This window comes from Meles meles, chromosome 16, assembly GCF_922984935.1.
Source record: "Meles meles chromosome 16, mMelMel3.1 paternal haplotype, whole genome shotgun sequence".
Taxonomy (NCBI): Eukaryota; Metazoa; Chordata; class Mammalia; order Carnivora; family Mustelidae; genus Meles; species Meles meles.
The window spans coordinates 26,214,105-26,229,148 of NC_060081.1; the positions used below are offsets into that span (position 1 = coordinate 26,214,105).

The 15,044-nt window shown below is 44.3% G+C and overlaps 1 non-coding gene across 1 annotated transcript; it reads right to left on the reverse strand.

Moving 5' to 3' along the window:
• Positions 1-8,311: 8,311 nt before the first annotated feature.
• TRNAI-UAU lies at positions 8,312-8,404 on the reverse strand. The gene is given in 2 exon segments: positions 8,312-8,347; positions 8,367-8,404. It is a non-coding gene; the product is annotated as a tRNA-Ile (tRNA).
• Between the last annotated feature and the right edge of the window lie 6,640 nt (positions 8,405-15,044).

The following is a 15,044-nucleotide window of genomic DNA, read 5'->3' on the forward strand; positions in this document are numbered from 1 at the left end:
ATACTGCATTGGGAATATAAATTAAGGACAAAAGGAATCACAAAAGAATCTTGAACTGCAATTAATAATCCTATTGTTAGAAATATTTCTTTTTTTTTTTGAGAGAGAGAGAGAGCACACAATGAGGGAGGATGAGAAGGGCAGAGGGTGAAGGAGAGAGCAAATCTTAAGCAGTCTCCCTGCCCAGCGTGGAGCATGACACGGGGCTCCATCTCACAACCCTGAGATCGTGACCTGAGCCAAAATCAGGAGTTGGATATATAACTGACTGAGACACCCAGGGACCCCAATAATATTATTTTGAAACGTGTGTGTGTGTGTGTGTGTACTAGGATAAAGCAAATAAGTAAATTGAGTAATTATGTAACAGTTGTAAAGAACTAATCTTTTCAGAAAAGAAAAAAGACATCCAAATATAAAATTTAATGGCATAAATTTTATAATTTTAAATTTGAAATGAAAATATCACTATAAACACAGACTTTATTTTTTTCTTTTTAAAAATTACGCATTTCTTAGTTCTGTCCCCTAGAAAGATCTTGAAATAAGATAACCATAGAGGAGCCATCATCGGCTCTAGCACACAGAGCAGGTGATCTCCTAAATAACAATATTTCCCTGGTTCTCTTAGAACCAGGCTCCTAGGAGAAATGGCAGATTCCAGGATTGAAGAGAGAAAAATGCAAAATGTTCTGGAATATCTTGTTATGGCAGGAACAAGAAGACTGTCATAGATCTAAGGTTATGTCAGAAAGACCCATGAGCCAACTTGATGGCACTTTCTCTGGCCAAACACGAGACAGATCAAGCATCAACAGTGACGGCAGGGCCAATGAACCATGAGAACGTAACGGTCCCAAACAATGGTGCAGCCAAAAACAGAGCTACAAACTACACGAAGCAGGAAGGGCAGAACTAAAAGGAGAAGGAGAAAAATCTATGATTGTAGTTGGTTATTTTCATAACCTTCTCTCAAGAACAGAACAAGGAGAGAGAAAATCAAAGCTGTCAAAGCTTGAGCAACACTAGAAACCAACCTGATATCACTGACCTTCACAGAACACTCTGCCCGACAACAGCACAATACTCACTCTCTTCACCTCAGTCAAAAATCAAATGAAAAGCAGGAAAACAATAGAGAAAGTGAAATGAAACTGAAACGAAATGAAACTGAAAACTGGATACTTGAAAAAGATAAATGAAAGTGAAAAACCTTTTATTAGACTGATCAGAAAGAAAAAGAAAAAAAGACAGAAATTACCAATACCAGAAATTTTAAGGACATCAATACAGATCCTAAAGACAAGAAGAGAATATTATGTATAACTTTATGCCAATCAATTGAACAAATTTAACAAAAAAGACAAATTTCTTGAAAAACACAAAATAGCAAAAGTCACTCAAGAACGGTTCACTTGAATAACCTCATATCTACCAAATAAATTGAATTTATAGGGTTTAAAAACAACAACAACAAAAAACCTTCCCACAAAGAAAACTGCAGACCCACAGTACTTCACTAGTGACTTTTGCCAAATATTTAACAAAGAAATAAGACAGGACTTATACTCTGAAAACTACAAAACATCGCTGAAGGAAATTAAAGGCCTAGGGGCACCTGGGTGGCAGTCAGTTAAGCACCCAATTCTTGGTTGCAGGTCAGATCATGATCTCTGGGTCACGAGACTGAGCCCCTTGTGGGGTTCCACACAGAGCACAAGTCTACTTGAGTTACTTTCTCCCTCTCCCTCTGCCCCTCCCCCCTCAAAGAAAGAAATAAAATAGAAAGAAAGAAAGAGGGGCAGGGAGAGAGAGAGAGAGAGGGAAAGAAAGAAAGAAAGAAAGAGAGAGAGAGGTGCCTGTGTGGCTCAGTGGGTTGGGCCGCTGCCTTTGGCTCAGGTTATGATCTCAGGGTCCTGGGATAGAGTCCCGCATCGGGCTTTCTGCTCAGCAAGGAGCCTACTTTCCCCTCTCTCTCTGCCTGCCTCTCTGCCTACTTGTGATCTCTGTCTATCAAATAAATAAATAAATCTTTAAAAAGAAAAAAAGAAGAAACAGGAAGGGAGGAAGGAAGGAAGGAGAAATAGGGAAGGAGGGAGGGAGAGAGGGAGGAGGAAGGAAGGAAGGAATTAAAGGACTAAATAAGTGGAGAGATGTACTTTGTTTATGGAATCCAAAGACTCGATATTGTTAAGTGGACAAGTTTCCTCAAGCTGATCAACAAATTCAATGGAACTCTTGTAGAACTCCCAGGACATTTTCATAGAAAATTGCAAGCTGATCCTGAAGTTTATATGGAACGGTAAAAGACCTAGAATGGCCTAAACAGTTTTGAAAAAGAACATAACTGGAGGACTTACATTGTTTGGTTTCCAAACTTAGAGTAACCAACAGGCTGTGTTATCAGCATAACATCACACTGACATATAGGTCAACAGAATAGAATGATAGTCCAGCAAAAGACCAACACATTGTTATGGTCAATTCATTTTTGACAAAGTGTCAAAGCAATTTAATCAGGAAAGGATAATATAATATATTATATATTATAATGTATTATGTCATAATATCATATACATATATTATGTATTATATAAATATATCAATAAATGGTTTCAGAATTAAATGTCCATACACACACACACACACACACACACACACAAATTAGACCTCTACTTACATCATACACAAAAATTAACTCCTAAATGTAAGAACTAAAACAGAATAAAATCTTGGTGATCTCAGGTTAGGCAAAAATTTCTTAGATATGACACCAAAACTACCATCCATAATAGAAAAAAAAATGGATAGATTGAATTTCATCAAAATGTTAAAAGTTTCCTCTTGAAGAGACTTCATGAAGAAAATGAAAACCCCAGGCAGGTAGCTGCTTCAGTCAGGGGAGCATGTGACTCTTGATCTCAGGGTATAGAGTTCAAGCCCCATCTGGGGTAAGGAGCCTACTTTAAAAAAAAAAAAGAAGAAGAAGAAGAAGAAGAAGAAAACCCAAGCCACCAAAAAAAGGAGAAATTATTTACACAGCATATATCCAATAAAGGAATTATATCTGCAACTCAAAAATGAAAAGACGGGGTGCCTGGTTGCTTGGTTGATTAAGTGTCCAACTCCTGATTTCCGCTCAGGTCCTGATCTCAGGGTTGCAAGATCCGAGCCCAGCGACCTGCTGTGTGCTCAGCATGAAGTCTCACTGAGATTCTCTGTCCCTCTACCTTTGCCCCTCCCCCACCTCAGCACTCTCTCCTAAAAAGATAAATAAATAAAAATAATGAAGAGACAAACAACCTCCCCACACACACAAATGCCAAAGATTTGAATGGACAATTCAACAAAGAAGATATATAAATGTTTAATAAGTACTCAAAAGATTACTCAATATCATTACGTAGTTCGTTATATGTAAATTATTGCTCAAAAACAAAACAAAACAAAAAAAAACCTGTAAAATAAAAAAACTAATTGGTCACCTTTAGGAACTGTGAGGATATCAACTCATTATTCTTAAAGATAAGTAGAAAAAGGAAAAGAATCAAACAATATTATCCAGGCTTTTCTAAAGTGAATTGTGCTTGAGAAAACCAAATAGTCAATAGGAAAAAAAATAAAGAGGGGCGCCCGGATGGCTCAGTTGTTAAGCGCTGCCTTCGGCTGCAGCATTGGGCTCCCTGCTCGGTGGGAAGCCTGCTTCTCCCTCACCCACTCCCCCTGCTTGTGTTCCCTCTTTTGCAGTCTCTCTACCAAATAAATAAAATCTTTTAAAAAAAGTAAAAGGTTTCTTTTTCTTAGAATCGCAGTCATAAATGCAGAACGAATAATAGAATTAGAAAATCACTATTGAGTAATCCTGAATAAAATAATAAATCTAGACAAAGAGCATCCATGGCTGCTGATACCGTTAGGTTAGAGGCTGATGTGGCATTTAATAAAGGATGGATTAGGCTGACTATATCTGAAGTCACCAATAAAATTAACATCGTGAAATGTGGAACATTATGTACTTTCTCCTGTGATGCAATAGCACATAGTACCACCTAGAATATAATTTTGCAAAGAAAAAAAAATTGAATCAATATCATCAAGCTTCTAGAGTGTATTATCAGGAGGAATCAAAGAGCTTGTTATAAGGTGTTTTGAGGGTACAGCTGCCAAATTCTCTGGGAAATTATGCAGATCAAAAAATAAATATCATAAAAGGGAGTGAGGAAAGAGGAAATTGGTATACATTAAGAGAAAGTTAAAAGATATGTTGGTCAAATGCAATGGGTAGACTTTGTTTCCATCTTAATTCAAGCAGACCAACTGCAAAAATACCTTTCAGGGGTAAGTGTGGAAATTTGAACATGGTCTAGGAATTAGGTGAAGCAGGAACATTATTATTACTAATCTTACAAGGTATAATAATGATACTGCGATTATGCTTTTTTTTTTTTAAGTTAGCTGTTGGATATACATACTAAACCATATCTTGGCTTTCCTTTAAAACAGTCCAGTGACAGGGGCGCCTGGGTGGCTCAGTGGTTTAAGCCTCTGCCTTCGGATCGGGTCGTGATCTCAGGGTCCTGGGATCGAGCCCCGCATCAGGCTCTCTGCTCAGTGAGAAGCCTGTTTCTCCCTCTCTCTCTGCCTGCCTCTCTGCCTACTTGTGACCTCTCTCTCTGTCAACTAAATAAATAAAATATTAAAAAAAAAAACAAAACAGTCCAGTGACCACGGTGCAGGGGTGGGGGAAAATGTGGAAATGCATAGACGAAACAGCATTGGCGAGTTTTAGAAGTAATAATGGATGGATAGACAGAGTTGGGGTAAATATACGATCTCCCCTACTTTGGGATATATCTTCTGCAATTAAGAAGATGGGTTTTGTTCTGTTGAATTTTAAAAGGCTGTATCCATACAGATCCCAGCTGAGGTCTGACCTACGCAGAGTTCAACAGGAGGATTCTCTCCCTGATTCACACGGAGACCACATGCTCAGTGTCTGCGGGGCGCACGGGAGAGAAATGAGTCAGGGGTTAAGAAAACAGCAAAGCAAACAGGTGGAAGGAGTAGCAGCTGGCACGTACCTCCGCGCTGTGGATTCATGCGGAGTGGGGGGACCCTAACGACCCGAAGATCCCACGTCCAATCCAAAGGGGCCAGCTAATTGCCATGTGGGAATAAGGGCCCCAGATGACCAGCTTCTCTGATTTTTCCTTAGAAAGTTGAAATCTGGACAGTTCAGTAAGATCTCCCAAGATGTAGGCAAATTATTACAAATGTTTCAAACACTTGGCCAGTCAGTGCTAGAAAGCTAAACTAAACCTGTCAGGAAGCTAGATTTGTTCCACAGACTGCTGTTTTGTGATCTCTGACACCACACCATGTAATGCATTATACAGAGTTGAGATGCATTAGTAATTGTTGACATTTTTACCAGTGGGGTCACATGCTGGGACAAGTGAGGCTGCATACATCCGAAACAACCAGATCCTTTACATGCAAACAGCTGTCAAGCCAGGCATCCCCCACACTGAACTCTGAACTGAACACAGGCACAAGATTATCTCTGTCGAATTGCGTATTGTCAGTTGTCAGAATCATTTGTCTCTGGATTGTCTCTGCTTGTCCTCCAAATTCTGTTGAACTTGCACTCCCGTCCAGCTTTGTATGGCGCACAATAAGCCTGTCTTCATCCAGGGTAACTACAAAGCTAATGTCAGCCTGGGGTATGTGGGGCTTCTCTCTGCTAGAGAACTCTAACTGTTCACCCATAACTTCACCGCCTCCTTCCAAGTTCATCTACCTCGTATTTACACATCTGCCTCCTTAAAGCCACCCTACATCATACACAGGCCTAATCCACCAATCGTGGCCTCAATAATGCCACATTCTCCTATCTGCATGGTACTGTTTGGTTTTTAGAGCATTCTCCCATAATATTGTGACTTGATCCTTGTCACCTCTCACCATCTTGAAAAATCCAGTCAGTGTCACATTAAAATGTGGAACTACAAATCTGCCAGTAGTCTATTTATTTGTGTCTAACCCACTCTTAATTTCCCAACAGGGGATTTCTAGAGTAAATAGAGAAAGGACAACTCATTTCACTTCCTTCCCTCCCACCTCACCATTTAACCAGAAAAATAGGCCCCCAAACCACCACCACTCCAGCAATACCCAACAGGGACAAAAACAATATTTAAGACAAAGTTCTAGCCTTGAGAGTTGACAGGAAGTGGAACGGGTTGCCTTGTGAAAACACGTTTTGGTGCCAGAAATCTTCACATACGAGCTAGGGTTTTCTAGAAGGGTTTCCAACATGGATGCGAAGTCGTGCAGAATGATCCTACCTTCATTTACTTCTGTCCATGTGGGGAACCTGCTCTGTGCTCAGCTCTCAGAAGTTTCTGACCAGTTCTTGGAGTGAGTACCCTCGGACAGTCAGAAACATTCACTTGGCAAGTCTGATCATTTTATGCTTTGTGTATTTTAAAATTAGTTCCCTTTTAAAAAAACGTTTTCAGCAAATTTTCTTTTAAAAAGGCCAAACTTTTCACCCTGTTCAAAAATGAAGAATCCATACAACGGAATATTAATCAGCCATAAAAAGAAATCAGGTACTGATACAGGGCTGGACATAGGGAAATCTTGAAAGCATTAAGGAAAAGAAGCCAGTCACAAACGACCATACATAAGTTGTATGATTCCATTCAGAAGAGAGTCCCCAGTAGGGAAATGTATAGAGGCAGGAAGTTGATTAGTGGTTGCTTAGGGCTGGACTGGGGAGCTAGGGCGGTGATAGGTAGAGGATATGGGGTTTCTTGCTGAGGTGCTGAAAATGTTCTAAAATTAAACCTAGTGATGGTTACATACCTTGGTAGTATACTAAATATATATACTATTTTATATATATATAAAATAAATATACTAAAATCCACTGAATTGTATACCTTAAAATGGTATGTGAATTATTTCTTAAGATTGTTTTTTTTTTAATTTAGGCAAACTTCATTATTGTTGTTGTTATTATTATTATTATTAATGGATAGATACTTGTCTCCAGGCCTGAGCTAGATTTCTCAGCATCGCTGAGTATGGGCCTGTGAGCAAAAGGCTCTAGTTGGGGAAGGGCCCGGCCTCGGCTTGGGTGAGGAGGGCAGACTTCCTCCCATTTCAGTGGGTGGGCCTGAGGCTCTCCATCCTCAATCTGGGTCTGGGGTTCCACTTTCTCTAATCCTTCCAGATCTTGCTTCTCAGCGCTCCAGGTAGACTTTCTATCCCAGGGTTTTACTACCATCCTGTTCAAAAAAACAGCAGAAACCACTCTTCTGGGAGAACGCGTCTGGGACGACTCTCACCTGACTAAACTTGTCCCCTGCTCCACCCACACCTCCTGGGGATGTGGGGCACCCATCCACCCCCATGGCAAAGCAGCCCCCACGCTTCAGAGAAGTGTTCCCGTGCTGGCTGCACAAACCAGATTTCCTGCCCCCCCCCCCCAGCCCCCACCCCTACTCCCCGCCCCGGGAGGACTTCTGAACCTGGCATTTGTGGCATGCACGAAAGGACAGCCGCCACTCGGCATCACTAGAAAACGTCTGCTCTCGGGTCTACTGGCGACTGGCACCACCGTACACCGACCCGGGAGAGAGGAGGCGCAAGATGGGGAGAGGAAAACGCCCAGCGCACATTTCCCAAACTCTGTACGTCGGCCCAGGGAGGCCAGTGTGCCTGGAGAGGGGACAAGGGCCCGCGGTGTCGGGGCGTCTGCAGTTCGGACGGAGGGGAGCAGCTGCTCCACTTTCGCCCTGCGCTGAGCCCCTTGGCCCCAACTCCCCGGAGTGGTCGTCCGGCTGGCGACCCGCCACCCACAGAGCGCCGCGCCACGCCCCACGCGGCTCTGGGCTAGGGGCCGTGGACGCGAAGCCAGACCTCGTCCGGGCTCCGGGAGCTGGGGCACGCCGGGTAGATTTTCGACGTCTATGCCCAGGCGGGGTCCCTCCACCCGTGCTGCGCGCCGGGATCTCTCTTCTACCTAGCCGGTACTGTGGCCGGGGACTGGATGCGAGAAAAGGCAAGGCCTGGGAAGAGAAGTAGGAGGAAGCCTTATGTAGAGGTCCGGATTCGAGTGGCTGGGGGCAACAAGTAGCTTGCACAGCGGGTAAGAAGCTCCAGGGCGAGCTGCTTCCTGCCTGCGGCGGAGCGACAAGCGCAGGCAGGCAATCAGCGACAGGAACTGAGAACGCTAAAGAGAGACTAACCGGTTCCTTTGGGTAAGGAGATAAAAGGGGGCGGCAGATGTCCAAAAGGGTCGTGCTCCAGGTGAGGCTCGAACTCACAACCTCGGCATTGCTCTGCATGTACTGCTGTATAAGTACCGCGCGCTAACCGATTGCGCCACTGGAGCTCCGCTTAGCCGGCCTCGCGATGGCTCTATCAGGGTTCACCCAGGCCCGGTGCGGGCTTCGGCGGAGCATGCGCACTTGCGGTTTCGGGCTCCGCGGGACTGAATCTCGGCCCCGCGTCGCCTGCATTTGCCCGGCGACCCCCGGCAGACTGAGCGGGGCGTCCTGCGAGTGTCTCGACCGGGGATGAAGGGCCGGTTGGCAGGGCCGTGATGGGCTGGTCGCTGGGGCGTTGAAAAGAGCGCAGCCCGCCTCGGCTAGCAGCGCGGGAGGAGGAGCCTTGGCCGCCGCGTTCGGCGTCCTCTGGGAGTTTCGTCTGGGGAGCGGGGAGTGCGAGGAGCCGGGCGGGCGCCAGACGGCGGGCGGGCCTCGGTGCGGTGGTGACGCGGGCCGGGGGGTGGGGTCGAGCGGGCTGGCCTCGGCTCACCGGCCGCACTTAGCCGGCGGCCGCCCCCTGCCCGCGCCCCGCGTGACCAGCGAGCGAGAGGCCCCGGCCTAGACTCCAGCGCCGCCCTGGATGTCGGTGGAGCCGTCTGGTGGGGCAGCCTTCCTCGGCCGGGCCTCCCGGACCGGATAGGGCGGGGGCTTCAGCATCGGAGCCCGGAGGGCCCCTCGTCCGTCCTGAGCGCAGACACAAGGCGTGTCCCCGAAGTCATGTCAAGCCGCGGGCCTTCGAGAAAGTGCCTGCGAAGCCCGCGTGTTTTGTTGGGCCACAATGTTTGTTTGGCTTAATTTTAAAACTAGTTCCTGGTATTTAAAATCAAGAGGTCTCATACAAATATCTGGATATCCATTTCTTTCTTTCTTTATTTTTTTTTTAACCAGGCAATGTCACACTCTACCTAGGGCCAAATTATGACTGTCCGGTGCCCCAAGCACTGTTGGCTTCGTGGACCCCTTCCTCCATTAAAAAAAGAAAAGAAAAGAATATTTTTCTTTTCAGGTATTTTATTCCTGCAAAATAAAGATATAATCCAGGCTGGATTTATTGTGACAACATGACTATCGTACTTACTTTTTCTTCTGATTATGAAGAATTTAAAATGTGAACATTCTGGGGGGGCTTTAGGCACTGTGCCTACTGTACGTACTTGGTAACTCCACCCAGAACCTGCATCTCATGGGGAGGTTAGCTGCAGCCCCCTCCACAAATTACCCACTACACTCTGAGTATCTTCCTCCAGGTTGCCTCTCTCCATAGGCTCCTGGGCTTCCCTACGCCTGTTGGTCACTGGTTGACCAGAGCCAGGAGAGCAAACAACAGAACAATATAATAGTTTGGGGGAACAGCTATGAGCAAGTGATGGGAGGCAGAAAAAAAGGTCCTGTATGTGGTCACTTTGATGGTGACTGCTCACAGTAACAGGTTGCGTTAGGGTGACAGTATCAAGCAGCAGGATTGTATAAAGCGTTGAAATTCAAGCAGAATTGATTAGACTGATCAGGCAATGAGACAGTAGCAGGAAGGCAGGGGGGGCTCCCAAAGATGGTGCTTTTAGGAAGCTCAATGCCCTGTGCCTACTGGGTTATCCACCCAGAAAAAAGAGGTAAGTGAGGGGCACCTGGGTGGCTCAGTGGTTGAAGCCTCTGCCTTCGGCTCAGGTCATGATCTCAGGGTCCTGGGATCGAGCCCCGCATCGGGCTGTCTGCTTGGCAGGGAGCCTGCTTCCCCCCTCTCTCTCTGCCTGCCTCTCTGCCTACTTGTGATCTTTGTCTGTCAAATAAATAAATAAATAAAATCTTAAAAAAAAAAAAAAGGTAAGTGAGACTCTCCAGATAGTTTTGAACTGTAAGAGACATAAGCCCAGAGCAAGAGCTCAGAAAACGGGACGGTCAACACACCCCTGCAAGGTCCCATCAAGCACGCCAGGATTGGGGCTCCCTGGAGCATGCCTGGGCAGCAGAGAGTGAGACTTTGAAATAAATAAGTTGGAACAGGCTGTTAACATCACATGATTTCTCTGAGATGGGAATACTTTAAAAAATTTTTATGTTTATTTTTAAAGGTTTGATTTTTCTTTAAGATCTTATTTTTGAGTAATCTCTACACCCAGTGTGGGGCTCGAACTCAAACCACGAGATCAAGACTTGCATGCTACACCAATGGAGTTGGCCAGGCCCCCCAAATTTTTAAATTTTAAATTGAAAGGGTTTATTTCCTGATGAACAAGAAAGTAAATCATGGACCTATACATAGTGTCTTCTCAAATCCAGTAGCATCTCCAGAGTCTGCTCTTCCTCCAAGTCCCTCAGGTAGAACGCACCTGGTGAACCATGAGCAGCAAGGCTGGCCCCTGGTATTCCACTTCCCTCTCACTTCTCCCATCCTGGATTTACTCTTTCATTGGTTCCGGAGATACTAACTCATCCTGGTTGCATGGGAGGGGAAGGCAGCATCCCCTACAGACTTGGAGAACTAAAATAGCTTAGTCCCCAAGGAAAATGCGGCTCTAAAGGAAGGACCCAGTTAAAGGCAATGCTGAACATGTTTGGTGGCGGGGGGCATTGTGCAGCGTCAAAACCTCTGCTACCAGAGAGATTTTTCCAGCAAGAAGTCTCCTAAGACCTTCAAATCACTTCAATTCATATGGACTGTCTCTAAAGAGCCATGAATTAAGAGTCTGAGCTGTGACCCTCCCTGGTTGTGTGACCTTAAGTAAATCTCTTACCCTCTCTGGACCTCAGCTTCTTCATCTATAATCTGAGGGATCGAGACCAAATAAGAGCTCTCTAGCCTATCTTGACTGGAGAACTCTTTTCATCATGTATGTACTTGCCAACACCTTGAGATTATTGAATCACATAATAATTTTCATGATGTGTATAATAAGTCACTTTTAAAAATAAAGTTATTGGGGCGCCTGAGTGGCTCAGTCATTAAGCATCTGCCTTCGGCTCAGGTCATGATCCCAGGGTCCTAGGATTGAGCCCTGCATTGGTTGGGCTCTCTGCTTGGTGAGAGGCTTGCCTCTCCCTCTCCCACTCTCCCTGCTGGTGTTCTCTCTCTTGCTGTGTCTCTGTCAAATAAATAAAATCTTTTTTAAAAAGGTAAGTAAATAATTCTAAAAATAAAGTTATTTTAGATATACTATAACTTTAAAACAATCTCCAGTAATGCCTAAAATATAAAGACTAATCTCAACCTATTTCCATTTACCATGTAGTCTAGAATGTTTCATTTACTTTATTTGCGTAAGGGAAAAGCATGCCTTGTTAACAAATAAACAAATTTTTTTAAATTTTTGTTTAAATTCCAGTTAGTTAACATAATACAGTGTAATATTAGTTTCAGGTGTACAAGATAGTGACTCAACACTTCCATACCACACCTGGTGTTCATCAAGCAAATGCAAACCTTAAACCCCATCGCTTATTTTAACCCATCCCCACATCCGCCTCCCCTCTGGCAACCATCAATTTGTTCTCTGTAGTTAAGATTCTGCCCCCCCCCCCCCCCCCGTTCTCCCCTTTGCTCTTTGTTTTATTTCTTAAGTTCCACATATGAGTGAAATCATATGGGTATTTGTCTTTCTCTGCCTGACTTATTTCACTTAGCCTAATACTCTCTAGCTCCAGCCATATCATTGCAAATGGCAAAATTTCATTCTTGTTTATGCCTGAGTAACATTCGTGTGTGTGTGTGTGTGTGTGTGTGTGTGTGTGTGTACACACCATGCATCTTCTTTATCCATTCATCAGTTGATAGACATTTGGGCTGTTTCCATAATTTAGCTATTGTAGTCAATGCTGCTATAAACATCAGAGTGCATGTAAACCTTTGAATTAGTATTTTTGTTTTCTTTGGGTAAGTACCGAGTAGTGAATTGCTGAATCGTAAGGTAGTTCTATTTTTAATATTTTCTTGAGGAACTTCCATACTGTTTTCCAGAGTGGCTGCACCAGTTTGCATTCCCATCAACAGTGCTATTAACAAATAACTTTTAAATGAACATTGATCATATTTGGTATTGGAACAAATGTATGATAAAGTGTATGAAATTTAATGACTCTTTACAGTATCAAAAATAGACAAAAACCGCTTTTCTAAATGAATGTTTGGAATTTGTGCTTTTTGCACCTTAAAAAAAAAACTGGTTTATTTTTATTACCTTCATGTTTTTGTGTCCAAACGATGAGATAAAACAGAAGGGTTCAGGCTGCTATGTGCAAACATCATTCTGCAAATAATATGAAGTGGGTCTCGCTCATGTTTATTTCTAATAATGAAAGACTATATTGGATAGAATGGCCTCTCTATTTTCTCTTTTTTGGTTTTGGTTTCTGACATGGAAGAGATATCAGGGCTAGCCAGATAAACATTTTGATCAGCTGAATGCAATTTGCACACCTATTGAATGAAGATCATCTTAAGTCATCGTGTGGAATTTTCATGTTACGGTCTTCATTTGCTTTATTTCAGCAAACTTTTCACATTTTATATTTTTAGCCAGCATTCTGTTGTGAGCATATATTAAGCAGTATAGGGCTTTTAAAAGTTGCCATAGAGTAATCAAAACCCACAGAGGATCCAGGGGAGAACCTGAGTCCTATGCACACACCTTGGGTTCAGGTGCCAGGTGCGTGCTAGGAAATACATGGGAGGCTCCCACAGGGATCCCATGTTCACAGAGCAAGAGGCTGTCTGAAGAATTACTTTCATTACTTTTTTCAAACTAGAAGTTTGAAAGATGCCACTGCCATCTGTAACAGTGTGCACCACCTTGAATGCCTTTCAGAACCCCTGGGATCACGCAGCATCTGAGATTCCCTCCTATGCTAATTAGTCCACAGTCCTCTCCAGCACCACATGGAAGAAATACCCTCTATTTTCCCTCGAGGAGGAGAAAGATGTGTGGGTCCCAAGGCCCAACCTCCAGGAAAATGTGATGCAGACTGAACCGATTACCCTCAGGAGTGGGGCAGGATAATTTGGGGAAACACAGACCCCTTCACTCTGGACTGAAGCCGAAATGAAGATCTGGTAAGAGCCCATCAGATGAGAAGAAACTTAAAAGGGTGCCTGGGTGGCTCAGTGGGTTAAAGCCTCTGCCTTTGGCTCAGGTCATGATCCCAGAGGGTCCTGGGATCGAGCCCTACAGTGGGTTAAAGTCTCTGCCTTTGGCTCAGGTCATGATCCCAGAGGGTCCTGGGATCGAGCCCTACAGTGGGTTAAAGTCTCTGCCTTTGGCTCAGGTCATGATCCCAGAGGGTCCTGGGATCGAGCCCTACGTCGGGCTCTCTGCTCAGCAGGGAGCCTGCTTCCTCCTCTCCCTCTCTCTCTGCCTACTTGTGATCTCTGTCTGTCAAATAAATAAAGAAAATCTTAAAAAAAAAGAAGAAGAAGCAACTTTAAAGACTGCTAACACCCAATGCTCATAAGAGTGGGGGGAAATGGACACTGTTGTTCTTTGTTTCTAAGACAGGTCAGCAGAATCTCTCCAATGCACATATCCTCTGACCCAGAAGGTTCTGCCTCTAGGAATCTGTCCTTTAGAGACACTCCTACATGGGAACAAATATACCATATTTCAACAACTCTAAGATGCCCTAAACTGGGAAATATACATTATTTTATGTACCATTAAGATAGAAAAAAGCTGCTATTTTAACTATGATTCTGTGCTTTTCATATTACTTAGACTTCTTATTATAAATTTATTTAAAAAGCTCTTTTAGAGATGCCTGCGTGGTTCAGTCAGTTAAGCTCTGCCTTCAGCTCAGGTCTTGATTCCAGGGCCCTGGGATCGAGCCCCTAATTGGGCTCCCTGTTCCAGAGAGCCTGCTTCCCTGTCTCCCTCTGCCTGCTGTTTCCCCCTGCTTGTGTGCTCGCGTGCTCTCTCGCTCTCTCTCTGTCAGGTAAATAAATAAAATCTCTTTTTTTAAAGTGCTCTTTTAGACTCAGACGCATTTTTTTTAATCATATATTACTCTTGAGAAGTACTACTCTCTGCCCAGCTTTTCCTCCTCGTTGTGCCTCCCACTTACCTATGGGCCAACTCATCAGGGAGGAACGCCACTCCGGGTGTCACACTCACCTCAGGGCACTTCTCTTCTCCCTGAATCGTGGCCCCTCAACACCCAGACCCCCTCAGATACATCAAGAGTTTGCACATGACCCTGTAAGTCATCCTCCAAACAGGGATGTTTCTGAGAGCGACAGGGGCACTTGTCAATAATACTGGATCAATGACCATGACCTGTGACTGTCGTGGACACCAGAACACACGGGGATCCTAATCTCCGCCCTCTTGGCACTGCTATACACATGTACATCGTAAATAAGGGACTAGACCCTTGGATCCGCATGACATATCTGAAGAAAGCACGGCACCCTGGCTGCACCTGCACACCATCTGATGACCTCAAAGTAGAGATTTCTGGGAACTGACACAGACAACATCTGAGCAGACAGCTTTCCCAAGATGTCCGGACCAGGCATCAGGTCCATTGCCTGTCTCTACTGGGGAAAGAAAATGCCCTTTGTCTGCTTTTCCCAATCTCTTGCAAAATCCTCCTCTGATTATGACCTTTTCAGAAACAGCCACACTGTGATCCTGTGAGTATTTCTGAAGGGCTAGAAGGTTCAGAATTCACAAAAGTCTTTTATCTGAACTACTAGCTGACTGGACTCTTATCCACAGT